The following is a 26,873-nucleotide window of genomic DNA, read 5'->3' as shown; positions in this document are numbered from 1 at the left end:
CTTTTGCTGAGTGCGATGCACTTTGAAGTGCCGCCTTTCAACTCCCACAGCAGCCTCTGCAAATTGACATTTTTCCCTTCGGAATCAGATTCTGTTTGCTCGGACTCGATCTGTCACCTATTGCGCAGAGAGCGCGCGGCAGAGGCACTAGGACTTCTAAGCGTCTTGGCATTTTGAAAAGCGTCTTTTTTCCCCCCTGAATTGGACCATCAAATAAAAGCAGTGAGCAGAAAACGCGAGCTGTAGCGGCGCAGCGCCAAGGTTTCTCAAACATGTTAAAAAAATGGAATTCATTTGTTTGCATCCATCTAATATTTGTGTAAATACGTTGGTTCCGGCAGAATACACAGGAGCAACAGAAAGAGCAGAAACCTGCTGGCTGAACAAGGTGGGAACTGGCGCGCGTCGCAGTGCGTGCGCCAGATCACGCTCTGTTTTCGCTCCTTGAAGCGTAATGATATGTAAATAAAAGCTGGAGACGCACATGAAAGGGAGCATGGAGTGGCGCGTGAATGCCATTTCCATAAATCAGCTCACAGGATACCGGCATAGTTACTAAGATTAAGCGGCCAACTTTTTCTAGAATATTATCAAGCGCAGCCTTTTTTCCCTTTCTCTCAAAACTTATTTTCTAGGTTATGCCTCTTGGGCAAGCTAGTTATTTTTTTTCTCTTTAAACGCGGATACATTAATGTGTGTGCGAGACAGCATGAAATCCTTTCATTGCGTATGGCGTTGTGTATCATTTGTTTTACACTGGTGGATTCCATGGGCCTCATTACGACCCAGGCGGTAAGTTACCGCCTGGGCCGTGACTTTACCACCATGGCGTAAACTACGTTTACGCCATGGTGGTTGGCGGACTTACCGCCCCATTCCGACCTAGGCGGGGCGGTAAGTCCCCAATCCCCATTTACCCTTCCCCATTCCCATTTTTGCCCCATAGGGCATAATGGGAGTGGGGAAGGCGTTAATTACGCCACCGTAAATTACGGTGGCGTAATTAACTCCATGGTCCCTTAGCGCCATGGATTTTAACACCTGCTAAAAGCAGGTGTTAAAAGCACCATGGCGCTAGGGGACCTCGTAATTGGCAGTAAGGGGTCGGCGCAGCTAACGCTGGCGTTAACCCCTTACCGCCAGGGTCGTAATGAGGCCCCATGTCTTGCCTCTTCCATCGATGCCGTTAAAAATAAGCTATACTTCCGCCCAATCAGGCTAGGAGGCTCAACCTGCTGTTCTGTTTATGATATGATATGATATGATATGGCATTTATAACGCGCCTATATACAAGTGTTTTAAGGTGCGATTTTTAAAATGATAAGTAGCCAAATGTATACATGTTGGGCTTAATGTAGAGAGAACATATCTCATCTGGGAAGCAACAGAGCGCAGTAGAACATCAAGGCTCCAGTTCCTGCATCATCTGGTGCCACATATTGTAACCCCCCTTCTTAACTGATATATTACCCTCAGCCAAATGTACACAACTCCCAAGGTTCATTAGTGGCCGACATTAGTATCCCTGTTGAGTTATCCAACATTGATCATTACGTAGAATGATCAGGTGTTTGCCCACCGTAGGGGTCAATCTGATCAGGATGCTTGCAATTTGACAAACTTTATGTTTTTGGAGTGCTTTTGCACTCATGCTTGTTTGGTCTTTTTTTAATAGACCAGTAATCTTTAGTGGATATTGATCAAGGTAAATATTAATCCATTGAGTCTCATTACGAGTTTGGTGGTAAATCGTTACTAAATGTGGCACTTTACTGTCAAAATCAATTACCATCAGCACCACTCGCTCATGTGGGTTCACCAAAGGATTCTGAGTGGTGGCACTGTGGTGGTAGTCTCCATTTTTGTAGTCCATAGAACTCCATGTGGAGTTTTTTGGAATCACCACGAGCAGTTATTCTGCCGCGGTAATTCTGAAGATTTGTGATGGTAATGTGGATGATGTATGTCCTCCACCTTACTGACAGAACTGGTAGAACGGCGGTGAGGTAATGTGGTAGCAAAGTAGCAGTAATCAAATGATCGCCACTTTACTGCCACCTTTCCACATTGTCCTTGTAATAAGGCCCAATGTCTTCATACTTTTTACATATCATGTGAACAACAGCCTTATGTTTCTTTCCTGTCATCTCGGTTCTCATATCCTCTATTATTCAGTATATTGTTGGGAAATGGGGCAGCCCCCTCCTAAGTGAGTTAGAGTGAGGCAAGATGCATTCAAAGCACTGTGATGGGCAAGTGGGGAGGGGGGACGGCGAAATCAATATCATCAATATAATCAACCTACATAGTGTAGCACAGGGCGCAAGTAACATTGTATTTTGCATAGATATTAGTAATCATAGGTAAAAGGTAAGGCCGGCGTATCGAATGCAGAATTGCATGCATTAGGCCCAAATTGTGAGACAAGGGAAATCTCCAGCCATGCCCGAGCTACCATGAGGACAGCCCACACCCCCAACCGACACAACGCCTATTCATTGTTCTAACAGTGTTGCAAAGATGTTTTCTTTTGCTCAAGAGGAATGTGCCCTATAAGGCTGTGATCACAGACTGGTGCCTGATGTGCATGTTATCTCACACTGGCCAAAGCATGATCTGGGCCATCCCCAGGCGACCATGAGTTAGAGCCCATATAACTGACTAAACTTTAAGACCCCTGAATTCAATGACACCAGGTTCCCTTTGACTACTAACCCCAAAGTAACAAGTCCTGAAATGTTCAAAGAGGATGGACATGGCACATTGTTGAAGCGACAATCGTGTGATTTGTATTGTGAAGTGCTGGGAGGGATACATTATAGTTCAAAACGAGGTTGGAGACCTTGGAGCTGGATGGTGCCAAAGGGAGTGAGTGAAATGTGTGTGTGACGGTTAAAGTGTCCCAGAACCTCCTTTGTGCTCGTCTTTATGTCTGCCAGGTGCACAGTATAGTGATAAAACTGCATTATGTCAGAAGTGTAGTTAATTTGTTCTTTGACCTTCGACTTTAGAAGAATATGTTCACTGCAGCACCCACATGATGGAAGACGGTCGGATTGGGCTGGAACCGATGGCCTGGCATCTCTTATGGAGCAGGCGGATCATGTATAGGCGCCCACCAACCAGCCGCGCAGGTTTTACTATATGTAGTGCGTCATGTATGACAATTTTTTACTTTATAAGATTCTGCTTGTACTTTTTTTTTGGCAGAACGTTCTTTGCAGCAGAACGTTCTTTGCTGTTGCTCTCATCTGCGTGTGACTTGGGCCTTTCTTCCCTATTGAGTTGTATTCTATCTGTTGTGATCGTTCAGGGACTTGCCTTCAATTTGTGATAGTGACGTGAGCCCAGGGCCCCCTGAATTTGCGGAGGCTTCCAGGCCTCTTTTCCAGAAGGAGGCGTGCCCAATTACAGCGACCGGTCCCTAAAAAACACATGTTCCGGGTGGTCTAGCAGGAGCCATTTTAAGAGAAGTCCTCTCTGCTATTTCAAGCGGGGCGTGGATCAGAGGAGAGTGCGGGCTGGTGTTGGAACCCTGTGACAGAGGAGTTCGGGTGTGCACGCACATGTGAGTAGACACTTGTAAGTGATAACAAGTAGGGGACAGATACATGGGGAAGTGTGAGAGGTGTGAGCACGTGGAGAGTGAGGTCATTGGTGTGACGTGGGTGAGGCTTGTGTTATTTTTCATTAGTGTTTGTACTGTGGAGGGATTATTTCAGTAAGGCATTATAAGGTAAGGCAAAGGTAAGACAGGGAGCCCCTCCTTGGAAGGGGGGGGAAGGTGGTACCACAATACAGCACATTATTTAAAGGAGTAAACAGAAATAAAACTAGTGGTCTTATAATAGGTCTGGAATAAGTAGTGGTTGTTATTTTAGCTTGTTATTCTATTGCATTGTATTCATGTTTTGTTGTGTAAAGAACATGCCATACAAAGGACAGTAATTGTGTGTGTTGGGGTGTGGTGTGGCATTGGATTGTTTCATGGAGTGGTGTATTCTTTTTGGTTATAAGCAAGCGGCAGTGTGCACAGCATGTTCACAGGACATTGCAGGGTCAGTGAGAGATAGACATTACTAGCATGGGGGGAGGAACACCAATAGAGCACATGTATAAGGCCCTACCACTATATTGTGACAGGGTGGAGAAATATCATAAGCATTGGATTGTGGAGACAGGAGGAGGGGGATGCCCTGCCCATGTCCAGGGAAGTGCTCACACAAGAGTGTCTTGGAACACATGTGTACATTTTTAGTAGCTAGGTATAATGGGAAGCAGCTACAGAAGAGAAAATAAATCCTAGATCTCTGGTGTTTGTTCAAAGACACAGAAGACCAAGGGATGGAGTTGAGGCGCAGAGACAGAGAGATGGAAAGTGCAGGAAAGGAGAAGAAGAGGGAGGGTGCAAGCCGAACACAGGGGATTATATCCCTTGACAGCGTGTCCCGCAGAAGGTTACACAAATGCAATCTATGTACCTGTTGCGATAGGGACCCCTTCAGCACCAGTAACACCACAGGCTACCACTCCCCACCCCCATACGCACGCCCACTTGAAGTATCAACATCTGCGGGTGTCAGGTCAAGAGAGTTTGAGAACAGGTTGGTGGAGTTTTTAACAGATTTGAACATGATACAAGAATCCTCAAGAGAGTTAAGAGATGCACAGGCACCAGAAGATCGATTAGGGGAATGGAGATCAGGAGATTTATTGCTTAGAATGAATCAGGGAGGAATACAAAATGTATGTCTCGAAAAGAAAGGAGGCGGAGCAAGTGGACTTATTTTGGATCAGATACATTCGAGGGTGATGTTGAGAGGGAGTACGATAGTGACTCATTCACTGAGGACCAGGGTGAAGAAGAAGAAAGGGGTGAAGTTGAGGCTGAGAGTACTCCCTGAACAGCAGGCACATGGGGAAGGAGCAGGTTTAAGAATAGGTCTGGCTGGATGGTGACAGTAAGAAAAAGGGGAAGTCTGAAGAAGGGTATGAGAAGTAGGGTGAAGATGCAGATGCCCCGATACATAAGGGAGCTTGGAGAACACAGTATGTGCCCTGGCCCCAGATATGTAAGAATAATTTAATTAAGGCCCTACCACAGCTCACAGCAGGTGTGAGCAAGTGGATATACAAATTTGAAAAGCAAACAGAAGGGGTGTCCTTGGCAATAGGAGGCATTAAGAGCTTCATGTAGCTATAATTAGGGACCAGGATGGGGATGTGTGTGTGAAAACTGGGTATCCGGGAATAACCCTGGGGGATGAGGGACATGATGGAGCATTGTTCAACAGAATTAGAACACAAATGTGGGATGCGTTACGGAGGGCTTTCCCGGATACCCCAGATTTACAGTGCCTGATGCAGTGTACAATGGGGGATGATGAGGATCCAGCTAAATTTCTTCTTGAATTCAAAAGATGTTGAAGAACTGAGACGGGAGGACTGTGGAACCGCTGAATATCGTTCTTCTATTTTATTGTAAAAAAAGGTTTGCCAAAAGAAGTGCAGAAGGATTTAGAGGAAATTGTGGGTATCAAGGCAAAGGGGTGGCCGGAAATTCAGAGTATAATAGTGCATCATTGCAAAAGGATTAAGGAACGGGAGAGGGAAACAGCTCAAAGGCGTCAGGCAGAGGAAGCAAAACTGGTAGAAATGAAATTGGCAAACATTGTCGCCCAGGCACCTGTGTCGATGCCAGTACAGGTGGGGGGGGATAGAGAGCACCCAGCAGGTCGTAAGTGCCACTATTGCTGCACTCTGGGCTGAAGGAAGACAAGGGCAGTGGGGCGGGGGACAATAGTATCCTGGCCCACAGTGGAGGACCACAGCAAGGTAGAGGGGGATTTCGAGGAGCAAGACAAGGAGGTTTTGGACAGAGAGAGGATAGATTTGGACCATCCCAATGTTGGCATTGTTTAAGGTAGGGACATTTTGCAAGAGAATGTAGGAGCAGGTCTGCAGTGGGTTATAATTATGGGTTACAGCAACGAGGCCAAGGACCCCAAAGGCTCCAGAGACTAGGGTGAAAGATATCAGAACCAAGGGTATCCACAGGGTCAACACCAAACACATACCCAGCAGCCTCAAGCAGCCGACATGCAAGTGCAACATCCACCACAGCATTAGCAGGGCGGTGCTGCCCCGGTGAGCATAAACAGTTCATATTTATGGTGAACTCTGGTACAATTGAATCATGTATCATCGAGGTAAATTTTCCCTTATCCGGAAAATATCTTGACTCACAGGGATTCTCTGGGGCTATTTCCAAGGTTCCATACACTGAGGAGCGGGATGTAAAAGGTGGGAGGGAAGGGAGTGTGGGCGCCCTTACTATAGTCCAAAAGTTCCCCTGTTAATTTACTAGGTAGGGACCTGCTCAGCAAATTAAACATGACAATATCATTTACAGACCGGGATATAGTTTGCTCCACGCTTGTGGTGTGCACTATGAAAGCGATGTTGATAATACACACAATGACAAGGAAGGTGGTGGTCCGCAGGACTCCCCTGGACCCTGATATGTTCATTTATGGTATTACTGTACTTGTGAAGGTGGCACCCCAGATTTCCAAACAGTATTGACGAGCGCCCACAGATTTTATTTTTCGTCCAACAGTGTCACCTGAGGTGGTGGCGGGAATAATATAGTCACTGGATTTGCAGGGATTGTTGATTTCCGACAAGAGGGTTGTCATGTTAGGAATTGACAGGGATGTCTGTGAGTGGCACACAGTGCTCTGTGTACATCCAACAGTACAGCTAAAGGAAATGACGGATGACGAGTTGTTTGAGAATAACAACAAAGATGGGGAGATAATATTAGAGATCTGTATCCCCTGTGTCGTAATGGTACCGTACCTAACGGTGCAGTGCCCCTGAATACAACATCAACGCCACCCCTATTTTTTGACAAAGACTTACAACATGTGCCTTTACAACTGTGGAATACAAACCCACATGATGTGGGATTACTGAAAGACGTGACTCCTGTGCGTATAACATTGACACCAGGTGCGGTGCTGCCCAGGGTAAGACAACATCCATTATCAAGAGAGGCAGAAGAGGATATTGTAAAAACAATACAGGCTCTATTGGACCAGGGGATCATTGTACCGTCAATGTTTAATACAGTGATATACCCTGTCAAGAAATCAACAGGGGGCAATTGGAGAATGATCCAGGATTTGTGCCCCCTCAATGACGTAGTTCAAAAAGACTTTACAGTCGATCCAAATCCTGAGACAATTTTTTGTAGCATCCCTGAAGAGGCCACATACTTCACTGTTCTCATAACCATTGGGTATCACGCAACACCTTCCTGACCATGGAAGCCAAACGTAGTTGACCCTACCTTTTTTGGCACGGGCTCCTGATTAGTACCAACAGGTAACCTCAAGGGAGCCAATGGGGGTAAGAGGGTTAGGGAGAAGTTGTGCATAGGGAAGGGGGTGTTCAGGATAACTAGAAATTGATGGGTATAGGGAATGCAAAGGGAAAAACACACACTCATACAGCATGGAACATGAATAATGACAATAGCCCTCCTTGTATAGGACTCTCCTGAATCCATATCTTTCTCCTGATCAACCTGACATTTTCCTTCTTAATTCTGAAGATATTCTCCCAGAACCTACATGAGGTACAGAATTGTGACCACTGTAACTGCTGGGAACTCAACGTTCTTGCTGATCTTAAATATTGTACATTCTTGCTGTAATTACAACCACAGGATGCCGAGCCCCCATTAGATAATGCAGCCATTCCTGAAAGGCTGCCTTAATGGCTAGGATCTCCTTGTCCATAATAGCGTAGTACTGTTCACAACTTGTCAATTTACGTGAAAAATAAACCACTGGATGCATAATGCCCTCCTCATCAGTCTGTGATACCGGCTTTCATAAAGGCTTCCTTTAACCTTTCAAATGCTTCCTCTGCCTCCTTATCCCACTGGAACTTGCTTGCCTTCCTTAGGAGTCGTGTGATGGGTGCAATTGTGGCTGACAAATTGTAAATAAATTGGTGGTAAAAATGAGCAAATCCCAAAAATGACTGAATAGCCTTAACACATTGTGGAGCTGACCATTTGGTCACTGTCTGAACCTTCCTGTCATCCATGACCATCCCAGAAGGAGTCAAAATAAATCTCAGGAATTCTACCCTGGTAGTATGAAACTCACATTGCTCCAACTTTGCAAGCAAATGGTATTCTTGTAACTTGGTCAACACTGCCTTGACAGATTCATAGACTCTGAAAAAAATAAAAATGTTGTCAATATAGATGATCGCAAATAGTTCCAAATACTCCCGCAGCACCTCATGCATGAAATGCTGAAAGGCTGCAGGAGCATTACATAAACCAAAAGGCACAACCAAATACTCAAATAACCCACATTTTGTACAAAAAGAAGTCTTCCATTCATCACCCTCCTTCATTCTGATAAGGTGATATGCTCCCCTCAAATCTAGTTTGGTATAGATCTTGGCCATCTTCACCTGATCTGGCAGAACAGAAATCAATGGTAGTGGGAACCAGTTTTTTATGGTGACCTTATTTAGTGCCCTATAGTCTATACCGTTTCTCAAGGTTCCCTCCTTATTTGGTACAGAAAACAAGGGAGAAGAAATGGGCGACTTGGAATGGCAAATAAACTCACGGGCCAACATTTCATCCAAATACTCTTGTAAGTCCTGAGTCTCATTTTCAGATAGTGGGTACACCCGACTAAATGGCAGCCTGGCGTTAGCCTCCAATTCAATCACACAATCAAAAGGCCTATGGTGCAGTAACTGTGAAGGGACTCCTTTATCAAACACAGCTGCAAATTCTTGATACTCATTCAGCAATCTGGTGACCACTGCTCCAATGTAGGACATACCACTTGCACCAAACTGTTTGTGGGACCCCCAATACCAGTTGAATGAGATCCACATCTCTCTGCCTCAAATGTCAATGTTCTCTCTTTCCAGTCAATATTTGGGTTATGTGTCACTAACCATGGCATCCCCAAAATATCCCCAAATTGAGAGGCCACAATACAGTCAAATGTATTACTCTCCTCGTGTCCCTTCCCGCACGTCATCAACATCTTGTGGGTTTGTGTGGTAATGGGACCAGATGTTAAACAAGACCCATCTACAGCCTGCACCGGCTCACTTTCCTCCTTCAATTGAGTGAGTGTTCTTAACTTAGTTGCCAAAGTGATATCAAGGGAAATTCCCTGTTGCCTCAGAATCCACCATGGCTGAATCTGTCTCCTTACTATTGGCAAAAATCAAAGTCACCAGTAGATATACATGTGGTGCCTTAAACTTGATAGTATTAGCTACTGCCGACGGGAACTCTTTCTTCCTCCGGCTCGGTGCAGTCGTTCTCTCACCTACTGACGCCCCCTCTTTTCAAGCCTCTGTTTTTCTCTTCTCAAAGGTTCAAGCTGGGGTATTAGGACAATTCCTAATATAATGTCCTGCCTTCCACAATAAAGACACAAATTATTAGCTCTTCTCTTTTCCTTCTCTTCTGAAGACAATGAGCCTGCACACTGACAATTTATATTGGCTCCCCCTGGTCTCCACTTGCACGCCCCCTACCTCCTTACTGCTCTCCAACTGTAGAAATGGCACTCACTCTGACCTCCTTCTTTCACTTTGCCGCTCACTCAATCTGACATCCAACCTCAGGGCCACATCTATCAAGGCGCTACTTGAGTCGGGCTGTGGTTCCACATGAGCAATCACATCCTTCAATTCCTTTCTCAACCCATGATAAAACAAGACTGCCTGTTTGGGTTGAGGCCACCACTAGCCGAATGAACTGAGTCCCATATGCCATTAAATCTTTAGTGCCTTGCCAAAGGGCTAATAGCTCCTTATCTTGAGCCAAAGACACATTGCAACGGTCAAATAAACGTGCAAACTCAATTGAAATCCACCCCAATCATATAGTATTGGGTCGTCGTTCTGAACTAAGGGAATTGTCCAGGCCGCTTCATCCCCCGACAGATAAGAAATATCAAATGCTTTTCGCGTTTGGGCGGACTCAAATGCAGTGAGTTTACACAAAAAATGTAATCTACACTGTGTCAAAAATGTAGAGAACTTCCTTGAATCCCCCAAAAATATTTCTAGAGCTGCCAAAGGAACCCCAAGGTGTTGCTGCACCACCACAGTACTTGATCGCCCAGAGGACCGGGGAGCTGTGGCTGCCACTGCGTCCCGCTGAAGTGGTGTTCCCTGAGCAATTAATCCACTAACCTGCATCTTCAATGTGGTTGTCTTCTGCCAAGACTATCCCAACTCTGCCTGAATATTCTACAGTGCCTTCAGCAACTCTGTTAAGGGTGGCAGGGACTCCATATGGCTTAAGTTGCATTATTATCCCACTCTTGGGGGTTGGTGACTCTGCCACACCACTGGGATATCACGCAACCCCTTCCTGACCATGGAAGCCAAATGTAGTTTACCCCTCCCACCTTGGTTGGCACGGGCTCCTGATTAGTACCAACAGGTGAACTTGAGGCAGCCAATGGGAAGAAGAGGTCTAGGGTGTGGATAGGGAAGGGGGTGTTTCAGGTAACCGGAAAGAGGGTTAGGGCTTGTGTATATGGATGGGTATAGGGAATGTAAATGGAATAACACACACTCATATAGCATAGAACATGAGTAATGTCAATTGTATAGGACTCTCATGTAGCCAGACATTTCTCTTGATCAACCTGATATCTTCCTTCTAATTTGATAGATATTCTCCTAGCACCTAGACCTTTAGAACATTAATTTACTAGAATAGCGACAAAAAGAGACACATGGCAATAGTACAAATGTAAGACAGAAAACATAAATCATGGCACAGACATGGTGTTTCCAGACAGCATGCGCCCTCCTCCTCTGATCACCTTAGTGCTGTCACCTGGAACGTGCTATCACCACTTATGTCTTTGAGGGAATACGAGGTCTGTATGCTACTCCGTGAGACACACACAAGTAAGCAGCAACAGACAACATAGCATGCCCTCAGAGCACAAGTTCGTGCCCAGGTTGCTCCTGGAAGTTTTCCAGACTGCACACAGCTTCAACTAATTAGCGTTTGAAGTATCACAGTGACAATCTGCCCATACTCAGTACTTCCGCACCTCTCCCCGTCTCCACCCCTAACAATCACTATCAATAAGTACTTAACTGAGGCCTGGTGGGGCCAGGTGGCACAGGCCTGGAAGGAGCTTAAATACCTGAGTGCAGCGTGCGCATGCGCCCACTCCCAAACCCCATGTAGTCATGGGTATCATAGTTTTCCTGTGGGTCCTGTAGCCTGCCAACAGCCCTGCCATGCTCTGACAAGCCCCTTTTCCTCACAACTGTAGTGAGCTTGAAAAATGCATTCTTTTCGATCCCACTCCATCCTGAGTCGAAGTACCTCACAGCCGTTACACAGGGCCAGATACGGTTTGAACATACTAGGTTACCTCAGGGGTACTGTGAGAGCCAGAGTATTTTTAACAGGATATTGCATGCTGATTTAAGGAACATTCAGGTGCCTAGCACGATTATCCAATATGTGGATGACCTGGTAGTGTGTAGTGACAGAGAACAGCACTGCCAAAGGGACTTCATTGCACTTCTACAATTGCTGGCCTGTAAGGGGTATAAGGTTGACAAGGCCAAGTTGCAATATTATCAACGGGAGGTGCTCTATCTAGGGCAGTTTATATCAGAGAAAGGTGAAAGAATACTACCAGATAGGGCAGCTTCAGTATGCGCCACCCCCTGACTCGCCTCAGTTAAAGAAATGCAGACATTTCTGGGCCTGTGCAACCACTGTAGGGCATGGATCCTAGATTACATAGCATACACAAGGCCACTTTTGCAGGCCCTTAGGGAGGCTAAAAAAAACAAAGGACCTTAAGTTACAGTGGACAGCAGACATGATCAAACAGTTTGATGATTTAAAAGAAGTCATTAGTTTGGCACCTGTATTGGCCACCCCAGATAACATTCAGGAATGTAACTTGTTTTCACATTCAAATGGCCAGTTTATGACAGCGGTACTGACTCAGAAGTACACTATCGGCCATAGGCCGTTGGCTTATTATGGCGGCACTTTGGATGCAGTGATGCAAGGGCAGTTTGCGTGCGAACAAGCTTTAGCAGCTGCTGCTTTCACGATAGTGAACAGTTCTACAATTGTAATGGTGTCCTCAGTTATGTTGTACGTGGAACGTTCTTTGTTTGCCATTCTAGAAAGGTCAAAATCTACTCTGACTACACAAAGATCTTCAGCATATGAGGTTTTAATTTCTAAACCCCATATTCATTTGGTTAGATGCGAAACAGTGAACCCTGCCACCTTTTTAACAGACATATCTACTGCTTAACAAGGGAGAGCATGACAACGTCCCCAAAGCAAGGGACTGTGCACTGTCAGAGGGTGAGATACTTTTTGTTGATGGGTATTCCACAATTGATCAAGAGGATGGGAAAAGATGGACATATGTAGTGGTAGTACAATTTGAGGAAGGAGAGCACCAGATGGTGGTCATGAAAAGGTTGCCCATGCATTATTCTGCACAGGCAGCGGAAATCATTGCACTCATTGAATCATTGAGAGTGTCCAAAGGGTGCTATGTCGCAATACATTCAGACTGAGGGTATGTCACAACAACAGTGCACGCCAGTCTATCCTGCTGGAAGAGGAGGGGCTTACGGAGGGCGGATGGATACCCAGTGCAGCATGCAGCGCTACTAGAAATACTGATAGAAGCATTGTCCCAGCCATCTCTTGTGGCAGTCGTCAAATGTGCTGCCCACACTAACGGGTCAGATGAAATATCAATGGGGAATACAGCCACCGACATGGCAGCCAAAAACAGCGCTGTATCTGCCAAATGAAATACCCATCAAATATGTTGTGACTGCCCCACCCACAAGCGAACATCCAGCACCTTACACAGCATTGCCCATCTCCAGATTATCAAGCTACAAAGAAGGGCACCTGAAAGGGAGAAAAAGCTGTGGTCACAGAGAGATTGCAAGCAATCCCAAAAAATCTGTTATGGAGGCAAGAGAGCTCCGGGATGACAGTAATGCCCCAGGAACTGCTAGCAATAGCCTTTGAACAGTCACATTACCCATCTCACAGTTTGAAGCAACACATACCAGCAGATATACAGGAGGACTGGTTTATACCGAATATCCAGGATAGCATTACAGAAATGGTCGCACATTGCACTACATGTCAAAGTATCAGTACTGGGATGACACTATGGACGTTATGGAGTACCTTTCCCCGCCCTACTGGGCCATTCCGTGAATTACACATAGATTACACAGATATGGGTGAGCACTGTAACAGCTCTAGGTACATAATTGTAGGGGTTTGCCCTTTGTCAAGGTGGGTGGAAGCAGGGCCCTGTGCCCATCTGGATGCCAAGTGTGCTGCCAGAATTTTAGTACATGCGGTTTTCCCTCAATGGGGTGTGTGCGAAGTTTTAAGGTCAGACAAAGGGCCATATTTTTTCAATGCATTCTTCCAGCACGTCACAGCACTACTCTGTATTAAGCACCTGATGTGTTCAATTTACCACCCACAGGACAACGGCCTTGTCGAGAGGATTAATGGGCTCCTCAAAAGTAAATTGTCCAACCTGTGTACTACGTTGAAGAAGAACTGGGTGCACTGTTTGCCCTTGGATCTACCCACACAGCCCAGAAAAAAAACACCATTTGTCATTTCTCTAGTGGCAGGCCGATGCGTAGCTGCTAGCTCTTTTTTTTTCAGGAGTGCTTTTTTTTCTCTCTCTCTTTGTTCTCTCGTGACTAATGTAAATAATTTGTTAAGTAGGGACCCAAGATGTACATGCATGAGTGAGAAAATGTGGATCGATGTTTATTATTGTGGGTTGACCATTATCACAGGTCTCTGTGTGATATTGATAGTATTATTGGGACTTTAGTGGGAGAGGATGTAATAGGGGGAGGTAATATAAATGGGGAAATGGAATTGTATATTATCCAAATGGGACAATACATATAAATGTTAATCATATTAGCGGAGTTACATATATTAGTAATAATGTGAACACTAATAATAATGAAAATGAATATAACACGCAGACCACGACAGTGGGGGAAACAGTGAAAAGGTTATTTTCAGCAAGTAGGAGATTGTCGACCAATACGAAGCAACATAATGGTATTTTGAGAGCACTATTAAGGCTGCCATCCCTGAAAGCATGTATAGAATAATGAAAAGGGAGGTATGAAAATAGTATGATACGTATCAAGGGCTGGGTTTGGATGTGATTGGGGATATACATCATCCTGACTTTACAAACTAATGGTATTCCGACATGAGTGATGTGGGAAGAAACACTGTGAATGGAATCTGTTATGTGTGTTCACTCATTTTGCACACATCAGGGGCTCCCAAGGTGCTAGTACCACAAACAGTCCCGGTTATAGAGCAACAATGCCTAGTTCATCTTGTGCTATGCATAATAAAAGGAACGTTCCAGGCACATAGTGTGTAATTGCAAATGGTGGGTCCAGATCTTGTACAGTGCAGCAGCAATTTCGAATGCATCAAGTGTGTGGAGATATTATATCTGATGGTGAAAGGGTGTAAACATGTTAATAATAACTGGAAGGATACTACACTACCTTGCTTGGCAGAAGGACTGGTAACATACTGCAAGGAAAGGATAGCACCGGTGGACACTTTTTGTGCACAAATCCGGACAGAGCATATCACAAAGCTGACATTGATTGCAACAATGTAAAAGCTTGCGTGAGTACACAAGGAGGAAGAATATAGACTCTGTTTCCACAGCAAGGGTACAGTATTTGTTGGCTCGAATGAACATTGCAATAAGACTCGCCTGATCACAGACATGAAGAAGGGAACAGGGGCGATGAAGGATTACTATTGGGTCTGTGGCCAACAAGCTTACTTGTACCTCCCACCATCATGGAGGGGCTGTTGTTAGCTGGCCACATTGCAATCAGCGCAATTAGTAATCCCAGAAGAACAACTCAAAGGGGGAGCACAGCCTGCCGAGGGACCAACTAGTCTCCCCATTGTCGAAAATGAAGATAAGAGCCTGTTGTCCACACAAGATCTCCACTTCCTGCCAGGAAAAGGACAGTTCCAACAGCCAAAGTGGATTAAAAGATAACATTACAAATCTAAAGACTCTTCTACATTGCTCACTGAAATACCAGCAAAATACACACTTTTTAGCTCAGCAGATCCCTTTTTGCATCTTTACTTTTGCCATGAGTGCAGGCTGCAGCAAATACAATATCGTTGCAGATCGTGAGATGGGAGCTGGCCCAGCTTGCCAATGATACAGAGAATGGGTTCAACGTGATCAAGGTTGAGTTGCATGTATTGAGACTTATGATGATGCAAAAGCGATATGTGTTGGACATGTTAACAGCAATGGGAGGAGGGGTTTGCAAACAGTTTGGCCATTCCTGTTGTACATGTGTACCTACAGAGGATGCAGAGAATGCATCATTATCCCACATCATTGCAGCTGTCCATGGCTTGGTTGTTCGCATGAAAAAGGAGGGAGGAGTACAGGACAGTGATTGGTTTACCTTGGTATTTAGCTAGGCCCGTCATGGCTCAGAGCGATCATGAAGATGTTAATGCCCATCATTGTGTTCACCCTTGCTATTTTTTGCATCTGTCAACTGGGCCTTCAATGTTGTGCCAATGTGGCACCCTGATAGAGCAAGAATAATGGTATAAATTGCGATTTCAAAAGCACCTTGCAAGACAAAAGATATTGAGGTACAGACTGATATCCCACAAAGTGGTCCTAAGTATGAAATGCTCCAGATCATGTTTGGAGATGAAAATGACCATCTATACCAAAGTATCATTTTTCCACCCCCGATCTAGTAAAATACACAGAAGTTAGGGTGGACCTGGCAGGGGATATGCATTACATCTATATGACTTGCTCATCTGAGGAATATGCGCGTAGAGGGGAGAGTTTGCGGTCAGTATGTAGGGCGTGGGTACTGATAAAGGGAACACAGCCATACATGGAAGCGGAATGGAGACTGTGGGAGCAGATGGGTATTAAAGAGTTTGTTACTGTAGAAGTAACAAAAGGGGGTAATGTTGGGATTGGGGCAGCCCTGTCCTGACCCCCTAGGCACTTTTGGGCCAGAGGGGAGGGGGGACAGTGAAATCAATATGATGAAATATAATCAACCCACATAGCGCAGCGCAGGATGTGAGCAACATTACTATTTTGCATAGATATTAGTAATCATAGGTAGAATCATAGGTAGAATGTAAGGCTGGCGGGGTGAATGCAGCATTGCATGCATTAGGCCCAAATTAGGAGACATGGGAAATCTCCAGCCATGCCCGAGTTCCCATGAGGACAGCCCACACCCACAACCGTCACAATGCCTATTCATTGTTCTAACAGTTTTGTAAAGATGTGTTTTTTTCTCAAGAGGACGTGCCCTTCAAGGCTGTGATCACTAACTGGTGCCTAGTGTTCATGTTATCCCACGAGTTATAGCCATTATAACTGACTAAACCTTAAGAACTCTGAATTCCATGGCACCAGGGGTTCTTTGACCACCAACCCAGAACCTCCTTTGTGCTGATCTTGAAGCCTGCCAGGTGCGCAGTATAGTGATAAAACTGCATCATGTCAGAAGTGAAGTTAATTTGTCTTTTGACTTTCAACGTGAGAAGAACATGATCTCTGCACCAACCTCATGATGGAAGACAGATGGATTGGGCTGGATCCAATGGCCTGGCAAGCCGATCATGTATAGGCACCCACCAACCAGCTGCACACTTTATAAGATTTTACTTGTACTCTTTTTTGGCAGAACGTTCTTAGCAGCAGAGTTCTTTGCTGTTGCTCTCATCTGCGTGTGAGCTTAAACTTGTTATCCTTACAAGATCGACTTGGGCCTTTCTTCTCTAGTGGGTTGTATTCTCTCTCGTGTGAGCGTTCAGGGACATGGCTTCAGTATAGGTTTATAATCTTCTAAAGGACATTACATTATTGTTATCCTCATATCCTCTCCACATGTTTCTTTACTTGTGTAGGTTATCAGGAGGGTTAATTATTTAAACTGATTTGTACTAGTGCTAGTCAACTATTGCATGGATTGGAGCTCCTGCTCGTTCATCAATTCTTCATATTTATATGATTTATATGTTCAGTTTGTGTATTTTCTAAATAAGTAATAGAATCCGCTAGGAATTAATCTATGTGCAATATAGTTTGATTGGCATTAATGTTAATCCTTACATTTAATGGAGACCATGGTGTCTCACTGCCCATTATTTCGGGAATAAAGTGCATGGGCTTCACGAAAATGGGCCAGGGAAGGCTGGTGGGTATACACCTTGTTGTGGTGTAAAAGGGCAGGGAATAGTGACAAAGTTGTAGCCACAAGCCATTGTCTGGTCTGAAATTTTTCTCGGCAGAGTAGTGTGAGTCATTGTGAAAATGCGACACAGACTACTGAATAAGTATTTCCTTGTTTTACCCTGGTGAGAATGGAAATTGGTCAGTGAAAGCAAATACCTCTCCCTCCTAAAGGGAGTCCAGCCTATTAAATGCACATACATTACTTACCCAAAACTTGCAAGTTGCTGGATCAATGCAACTATTTTACAAGGCGTGAATGCAGAAAATCTCTGAGGAAACCATAGACAGTTTTCAGCTGACTCTCATTCATCACCGTTGAGCGTGAAACTGCCCAAAAAGTATAGAGCGACTAATACTTTGAAGGTATAACCTTCTAAAAAGGACAGAAGGGTGAAGCGTTTGAAGGAGAAATCTAAAATTACAGTTTCTTTTTGCTGCCAACAGCAATAAGGACAAAGTGCAAGTTTTGGAGACCATGGAAGAGGGGGAGTTGTTGCAAAATATTAACAATGAACTGTCATCTGTGGACAATAATTGTCTTCTCAATCTTTGTTATGGTTTCAGACGTGAGTGAATGGGCTTACCTCCCTCTTTGCCCAACATGCTTTGATTGGGAAGTATCACCCGTGAGAATATTATTGATACCAATATGTAGGCATCCCCTGACCTTGCCCGTATCGCTGCTGACACTTCCCATTCTGGAAGGGACATCAATGCTTTTGACAGTTCTTTTTCTACTCATATGAAGACGACTAACCCTTACAACAAACATGAGGCTATGGCGGCCACCTTAGATTCTGTTTTTGACCTCTGCTCCTCTTTAATGAAGGAATACAGAGACCTCAATTGGATTGTGGCCAAAATTGTGGACCTAATCTTGACAAATAGTGTTGATATAGGGCATGCTGAAATGACAACTGATACTATCTATTCTTAACCTGACGAGCCAGACAGAATCCCGCGAGATGTTTTTGATGTGGTGGAGTCTGCTGCCATTTCCCTTTCAAAATCTGGCAGTACCCAAAATACTGCTAATCAAAAAACATCTCAGGAACAGGAGGAGAGTACCACGTATGGAAGATGCAAGAGAGCACGCCGTAAATCCAGTAACAAGAGATGGGCAAAGAAAAAAAAGTGTAGAAGTAGGCCCAGTCTTAATCTTGGTGTTTTGCATCATCCTAGACAGAACAGTGGTTCACTTGCTGAATCTAACAATGATACCATTGCATTTGCGCCTCCTTTCTCTCTGACCGGCCCTCCCAGGTGAAACTCAGACCCTTTCTCTCCTCTATCACTCTCTCCACTTGTGGCGTCCCCCTTAATATCTACGTGGCACCCTTGGCCCACCGAATCGCTATCTTTACCTCTAACTTTCAATGTTATGCGGTTGACACACAGCTCACTTTCAGGCTACCCTCTGCCTCCTCCTCCTCCTCGCTCATCCCTGACTGTCTATCTGAACTTCATGCTTGGTGTGCTGCTAACAATCTTTGCCTGAATGCCAGTAAGACAGAGATCATCCTCATTGGGACCACGGCTCCTGCTTTCCCACTTTCTCACTGGCCTGCTTCCTTTGGCCCTGCCCCCTCACCTACCCATGAGGCAAAACATCTTGGGGTCATCTTTGACTCCACTCTCTCCTTCTCTTCTCACATTGTAGACATCTCCAAAAAGCCCAACTACCAACTGCACCTCCTCAGAGGTATTCTACCTTTTCTCACTTTCCCATAGAGGCTCATCATATCGAGAGCCCTGGTTCTATCTAGGCTGGATTATTGCAATAGCCTCTTCCTCAATCTTCTTACTTCTACTCTCCGCCCTCTACAACCCATCCAGAACAGAACCGCAAGATTTATCCTTGACCTCAAGCCCTGGGACCGCATCTCTCCAGTGCTGAAATACCTCCGCAGGCTGCCCGTGACAAAAAGAGACACCGTGGCTGCAAGGATCAAGTTCAAGACCCTCTGCATAATCCACAAGGCTTTCTAGGGCTGAGGTCCGCACTATCTACAATGCTCTCTTCTTAAATACTCTCGTCCTCAGCTCATCCTCCTCCAACTCGGGTGAGCCTCTTTCACAAGTAGAGATTTGGGGGTAGATCTTTATCCTCTGCAGCTGCTTCCCTGTGGAACAGCCTCCCTGCCTATCTCTGGCTTGAGCCGGAACTCTTGAAGTTCTGGGAACTCCTCAAGACCTTCCTTTTCTCTTCCCTCTTCTCTCTCCCTCTTCCCTGCTAACCTCCTTTCTTTTCTCTCTACCCTCCTTCTCCTCCCCAACTCTGTTCAGTTTTTGCTGACTGGTTCACCTCCTGAGCCTACAGGTCCCAGGCTCCCCCTCCAGTCTTTTGCACTTGCCTCCGGGCCGCTGCACTTTGTTCAACATTATTGCACTTCAGCTTATGCTCCTTGAGTGGGGCAATCCTATCTGCACTTTACCCAGGGCTCTGCTGGACCGGATTCTTTGTCCCCCCCCACGTCCCTATCGCTGCGTATACAATAAGTTATTATGAGCGCTGTACCTGTATTAGCCCTGTTAGAGGCTGCAAAAGCCAAATCTGACCTTAGAGCCACCCAGGTAAATTGCTGTATCCCGAAAACCACAAGGATCTCCCTGGGGAGGACATTTTAACGGCACTTATCAATCCTACTATCAAGGAGAGACATAGTGATCACCCCTCCCCAGATCAAGTGGCAATTATTATAACCAGGTGAAAGATAGCCGTTGAACATTGGGACACACAATTCAGAATGATGTTCGAGGGGGTGGGGGGTGGAAGGAAAGGAGGATGCAAACAACCTGCCTATGACATCAATGGCCAAATGATCTCCTGTACTAAAAGCCAGGCCTTTGTCCGGACTGAAGAATTTGCTATTAAACACTAGATCACTACTTAAACATGCCCTAGATGTTGCCACCTATATAGCACTATAAGATATTGACATATGTGCTGTGCATTAACTGAAACCTGGAGTCATGCGGTCACTGGCCCCTCACTTGCCTTTGCCATGCCTGAGGGCTACAAAATTCTCCATCAGGAAAGAATGTAGGGTATGGGGGGGTAGCTTTTATTTTTAAACACACTCTTGACATCTGGAGAACTGACACACCAGCCATTGATGGGTGTGAAATGATGCATATTAAGATTATGACTGATGCAGAATCCCCTTTTAATATGGTTCTTGTTCATTGGCCTCCATCACCCATGCCAGAATTTGTAAACCAACTATGTAACTCTCTGCCTTCTTTTCTGAACACTAGTACCAAAGCACTAGTCTTAGGGGATTTCAATTATTGGTTGTGTAACAAAAATGACACCTGTGCAAAATTGTTAGAGGATGCCCTTGGAGACCTTGGGTTTGATCAAACTGTAAAAGCACCCCCCCCATAATAAAGGCAATACACTGGATTGGACCTCTCATCATAATATGAACCTGACAAGTCAATGAATTGTTCCCTGCACATGGTCAGATCATTGTTTTATTCACTTTAAAGTTGTCTATGAGCAGGGGCCCACTTTTAGGGAAACACCTAAAATCACAATACTTTCAAGAAATCTTAGGAATCTCACACCTAATGCATTACACCCTTGGACTCTGGCCTTAGATCAGGAGAATAAGGACCTAATAACAGTGGATGATATTGCTGACAACTATCAAACTACTCTTCGGGATGCCACCAATGCCCTTGCCCCTTTAAAATATCAAAATGTCACTAAGAGGCAGGTTAACTCTTGGCTTTTGCCAGATCTACAAATGCTCAAGAGTGCCAGGATCAAATGCCTATACGGATGGAAAGCCTCTCTTAATGAGATAGATAAAGAGAACTATAAATTGGCCGCTAAAAGTTTCAGGAAATCTGTTATATTAGCAAAGAGGTCGTCGCTTGACGACAGAATTAATTCAGCACAATCCCAACCTAGAAAACTGTTTAGAATTAGAACACCCTGTCCACAGTACAACAGAGACCATTACTAGGGATACAGAATGATGTACATCCATTCAGAAAGCCATGCTGTGCAAACTAAATATAACAAAGCTTAACATTGACCATGCCAGAAATCCTTGACACAGAGTGGAGAGCTGACTGTTAGTACCACCCAGAAATTATGAGGGTATGATGAACAGTTTAACTTTATTATTTATTTATATATTTATATTACAACGGTAGCTCGCAATCCTCAGGCACAGAAACATGGACATGTGTACAAACAAAGAATTGTGGCATGAACATGGGACAGGACATACAGGTGTGGAATGATGACTGAGGGGATCAGGCTAATTAAAGATGTAGGTTTTCACAAGTTTGCGGAAGCGTAGGTAATTTGCTTCCATTCTAATGTGAGGAGGAAGGGTGTTCCACAGGCCAGCCGCCAGGACAGGGAAGGATTTCCGTGAACCAGATTTGCGCTTGTGTGGCGCAACTACGATTTTGCCTTGGTCGGAGGATCTGAGCATTCTACCAGGTACGTACAGGTAGATTTGGGCTTTTAAATAGGCAGGGGCTTTCCCATAAATGCACCTATGCACCAATGTCAAGGCCATGAATTGAGTCCTATCCCCAATCCTTTGCCAATGTAACTCTCTTCTGGAATTGCTGATATGTTCTGATCTGGTTTTTTCTTGATAATCCTCACTGCGTTGTACTGGATGACTTGGTAGCTATGGAGGCATTGTTTATTGGACCCTAACAATAGTGCATTGCCACAGTCTAGGCGCGATAGTATAGTGGCCCTTGCTATGATGGCACAGTTGCTTTCAGATAGATAAGGCCTAATAGCTTTTAGCAGTCTAAGGTAATATGCACAGATTTTCTTTTTGTATTGAGCTTGGGCTTCTGTCCCTAATGATGCTTCGAGCATCATGCCCAGTGTTTTGACCTTGCTCAGAACTTGTATTTGGGTGTCTTTTATCTGGAAAGAGCTGTATGCTAGAGGTAATTTAGCTCTGGCAGATTGTGAGCCAAAAAGCATGAGCTCTGTTTTTTTCTGTTCAGACACATCCAGTTAGTGTCAATCCACAGTTCCCCCGTACTGTAGATCCTGGATAGATGTTCACTGTCTTTCTTGTAGTCCCCACTAAGTTCAATCACCAGCTGAGTATCATCAACGTAGTTTGTGAAGAACGTGTTAATGTGGTCTAGGACTAAGCACAAGTATCTTAGATAAAGATTGAAAAGTAGCGTTGACATACTGGCCCCTTGTGGGACGCCGCATAGAATTTCTTTTTCCAGCAAGAATTTGTCACCCCAGTGTCCCTAGAGAACCTATTTGTTAGAAAGGACATTATCCAGCCAATAGCTTCTGCCGAGCATTTGGCTGTTTTTTCTAGCACTGTTTTGAGTAGGTTGTGGTCCAGCAGATCGAATGCTGCACTAAGATCCAGAAGAATGAGAAGGCCTGCCTTCCCCTTATCCATAATGCTGAGCATTTTTGTTGGAGGTCGAGCATGGCGGTCTCGGTGCTATGGGCTGGATGGAATCCTGATTGTTGGTGGTGTACGGATTTGTATGCCTCTACATGGGCCTGAAGTTGCATAGTGGCAATTTTGTCCATGATCTTTAGGATAAAGTTACAGTTGGTAATAGACCTAAGGTTATTAGGGTCTCTTTGGTCTTGGTTGGGTTTCTTGGCTAAAGGTGTTACCGTAACTCTTTTTATAGCGAGTGGTACTGCCTGGTCTTTAAAAGATGTATTGATGATTTTCGTCAAAATAGCAAAATAGGTGAAAAGATGTCTGGTTGTACTAGAATTATTTTAGGTGGCAGAATATTCTCAGCACAGGTTGTTGGTCTCATAGTGGCGAGTACCTTTGTCATGTCCTCGGGGGTGATTTCCTTAAATATAAAGGCTTCTCTGCTTTTGGCATTTGCCTCAGTCAGGGAGTTAGTTGGCGCCCTTTTGCTGGATTGGGATGTAGACATTATGTTCCTAGCCTTGGTAATTTTATTAAAGAAGGCTATCTGTTTATTGTCACACTCTTCTTGGGTCGGAGTGAAGCATGCTGTGATTGTGCTGGATTTCTCTATGGATTTTAAAATGTTGAAAAGTTTACTGGTGGAATTATCTGCTGTAGTAATCTGTGTTTATAGAAGTAATTTTTTGCCTCTTTTATTTTATTCTTGTAGCTTTTCTCGTTTTCCTTTAAAGCAGTATCTGAGTCTGAACTGGCCTTACTAATAGAAAATCTAAAGCCAACCACCTGCAAGGGGGATATATGCCCTGCAATGGTTATAAAAACATGCTGCCCACTACTGATCAGCTCCCTGTGTACATTTTCGAATACTTGTTCAGTGAATGCCATGTTCCGGTGACCAAAAAGCCAGCTCTATGTTCATTAAATCCCTTGAACTATAAGCCAATTTCCAACTCTCCTTTTCTGTTGAAGATACTTGATCGAGTAGCCTTCACGCAAGTCATGACGCACCTTATGAACAACAAGATCTTGAACAAGTGGCAATCAGGATTTAGGAGAACCACGGTACGGAGACTGTAGTTCTGGATCTCAAGTTCAGACTTCTCTGTATCATGGATAATGGCCAGAAAGCCCTTCTGATGTTGCTGGACCTCTCCGCCGCCATCGATCTGTTAGATCACACACTGTTGCTCTCTTGGCTCAGGAAGGTGGCAGGGTTTTCAGGATCAGCAACCGACTGGGTTAAAACATTTCTTACCAACCGTTGGTGTAGAGTCAGCAGCACCTCGGATGATGCAAACCCAGCGTTGTTCACATAAAGGGTGGCACAAGGGGCTTGTCCATCTCCTACCTTTTCTAACATTATCACTGTCACATTTCTTGACCTTCTGGAGGAAAATAAAATCAATTTCATTAACTACACAGGTGACACACAATGTGCCATCCCCTCTCTGGTAATCACACAGAGGATTAAAAAAACATCAGCCGGTTTTATGGAATGATCCAAAGTTGGATGTGTAATAAAGGGTTGGCACTGAATACTGGAAAGACCGAAGTAATGGTGGTAGGCACAATGGCAAAAACCTGCAAAATGGGAAATGGTTATGCCCAGTTCTGAATTGACTGCTGTGACATAGATACCAAAAATAAAGTGAAGACCCTTGGGGTCTACTTTGACTGTAATCTTAATGTGAAAGCACAGGTCGGCAGCCTGGTGTTCTGAGCTTCATATTACACTAAACCTCTGACCCAGGCTCGCCCTTTTATTTCTAGACCAAGTTGTGAGCTACTAGCAATGACCTTAATTGGCTCTAGGTTTGATTATTGCGGCAGTTCGTTTGTTGGCCTGGCTAAGTCCGACATTGGTCACCTTCAAGTGATTCAGAATAATGGAGTTAGAATTATTTTGGATCTACAAAGAAGGGATCATTTTTCGGAGGCTAGAAGGAGCTTACACTAGCTTCCTATAGAGGCTAGAATTGACTTTCGCCTTCTGTTCATTACACAGAAATGCCTGACTGGATTGTCACCTATGCTTGAGTGAAGTGTTGGAGACTAAACTAAATTCACACACTAATAGATCCAACAAAACCAACCAAAACCAACCAACTGAGAGTCCTAGTATATAGGATGACCCAGGTAAAAAAGGGAGCATTCTTTGTGGTGGCTTCCTTGGCATGGAACGCCATTCCCTTTGATATTTGGGAAGCGAAATATACAGCCGTGTCAGGGAAAAGACTAAAAAACATTTCTGTTTAGATAGTGGAGGATTCCAGCACTATCTTTGATCTTGGTTTCATCTACTTCTCTGTACCTTCTGAACTGCCTCTGTGTTTTCCCTGGCTGTCCACGTTTAAATGTTTATTTGTGTGCTGTGCCCTTAAGCCTCCGGGTCAGTGGTGCGCGCAATAAATGCAATAAACAAAACTAAACCTGCACCACTGTCTGTACGTATGCATGACCTAAATGTACTAGGACCAGTTAGTTTGTCTGTCCTGTCCCCCAGACCCCCCAGCATTTTCCGTCCCCCTCCTGAGCTTGGTCTCAACTGTACCACTTCATGCATTTGCATTTGGAGAAATGTTGTCAGGTATAGTATGCTAGTTGTTCTGTTTAGATCATTTGGAATCTTCAAGGCGTAAAAATGTTTACTGTATTCCCTTGTTCCCTTCCTGCCTTGAAACACTTTGAAGCACTTCACCTGTATAAGCGCTATATAAATAAACAACAATAAATAAATGTGTATGCTTGGATACCAACTATGAGTAATTACGCTCAGTTAGAGGGCCCCCTGGACAAATGGCTTAAGGATAAACATTGCGGTTCCGAGAACAGCTTAAATGAGGGTGGGGAAGTAAATAATGGTATTTGTAATGCCCACTCTAGGGGGTCTATTGTTTGTGCCAACCCTTCTACTAACAGTGGACCACCTACACCTGGGAACTCTGAAGTAGGCACACATTGCAAAGAGCTATTGCGTTCGATTACATCTACAGAGGCTGAGCAAAGTGTTCAGGGGTCCAAATTGTTATTTTCCCATTGGACTTCTGGTAAATAGCATCATCTGGGGAAAAATATAAAAATCATTGAAGTATTCACCATGGCTGAAAGTTCATTTTTGATTTTCTGTAAGGTGATTTAATTACTTCATCATGTGCCGCAATTTAGAGTGATCACCACAGTGGATATTGCATCTGTGGAGGTACCTGACTTATAATGTCAATACAATTGGACCTCAGTTCAATTTGTCTCGCTGATTATAGTAGAATTGGACTCTCCTTTGCGGCACCTCTTTTGAATTTGGGCTTTGACTTTCTCTTATGCAAGAAATATTTGCAAGATAGAGATGACATTGGAATAAAGAGACAAGCAACTGACTCATGGGAGCCAGTCAGTTTTCCATCCAAGGTGCTCAGTTTATTGCATGCCTGCCCCAATAAGGATGTGGGAAAACGTGGTACCACGATCACTGAAACATGGATCTCTGAATCCAATACACATAATGTTGATTGATGTCATTAACAAAATTGTAGGTACTTGCTTGATTTCCTGGAACACCAGAGGTTATTGATCTTTTCAAGTTTTTGAAGCCGGCTTTAATCTCCACCTGTGATATATTTACTTTCCAGGAGACATGTATCTGGGTAATTTCCTAGTTGATGGTTTTAATATGTTTCACAGAGCGGCGATATATCATGGTGATCGTCAACCTTCAGAGTGGTTTGAAATGGCTTTAGTGTCACTAGGGTTTTGAATTGGACTTCCTTTACCCTACTTTCCCGGAGAGAGGAAATAATTGGGACACTTGGTCTAATGGCATTGTTTCCTCTCGTGTTGACTATACATTTGTGAGCAGTTGTGTGAGGAAATCTTTAAAACGGTTTTATCTGGAGAAAACCCCTCTTAGTGAACATGCAGTCTTGAAATTGATCTTGGGAGATAAGAAACCTCAAGCATATATGAAGGATGTCAGTACACAAGTTAACTCCAAAGGAAATAGAATAATGTGGATGGAGACTAATATCTGCAGGTCTGATCAATTATTTAGAG

Source organism: Ambystoma mexicanum, chromosome 7q, assembly GCF_040938575.1.
Source record: "Ambystoma mexicanum isolate Mex_15411 chromosome 7q, UKY_AmexF1_1, whole genome shotgun sequence".
Taxonomy (NCBI): Eukaryota; Metazoa; Chordata; class Amphibia; order Caudata; family Ambystomatidae; genus Ambystoma; species Ambystoma mexicanum.
Note: the sequence above shows the minus strand (reverse complement) of the source record.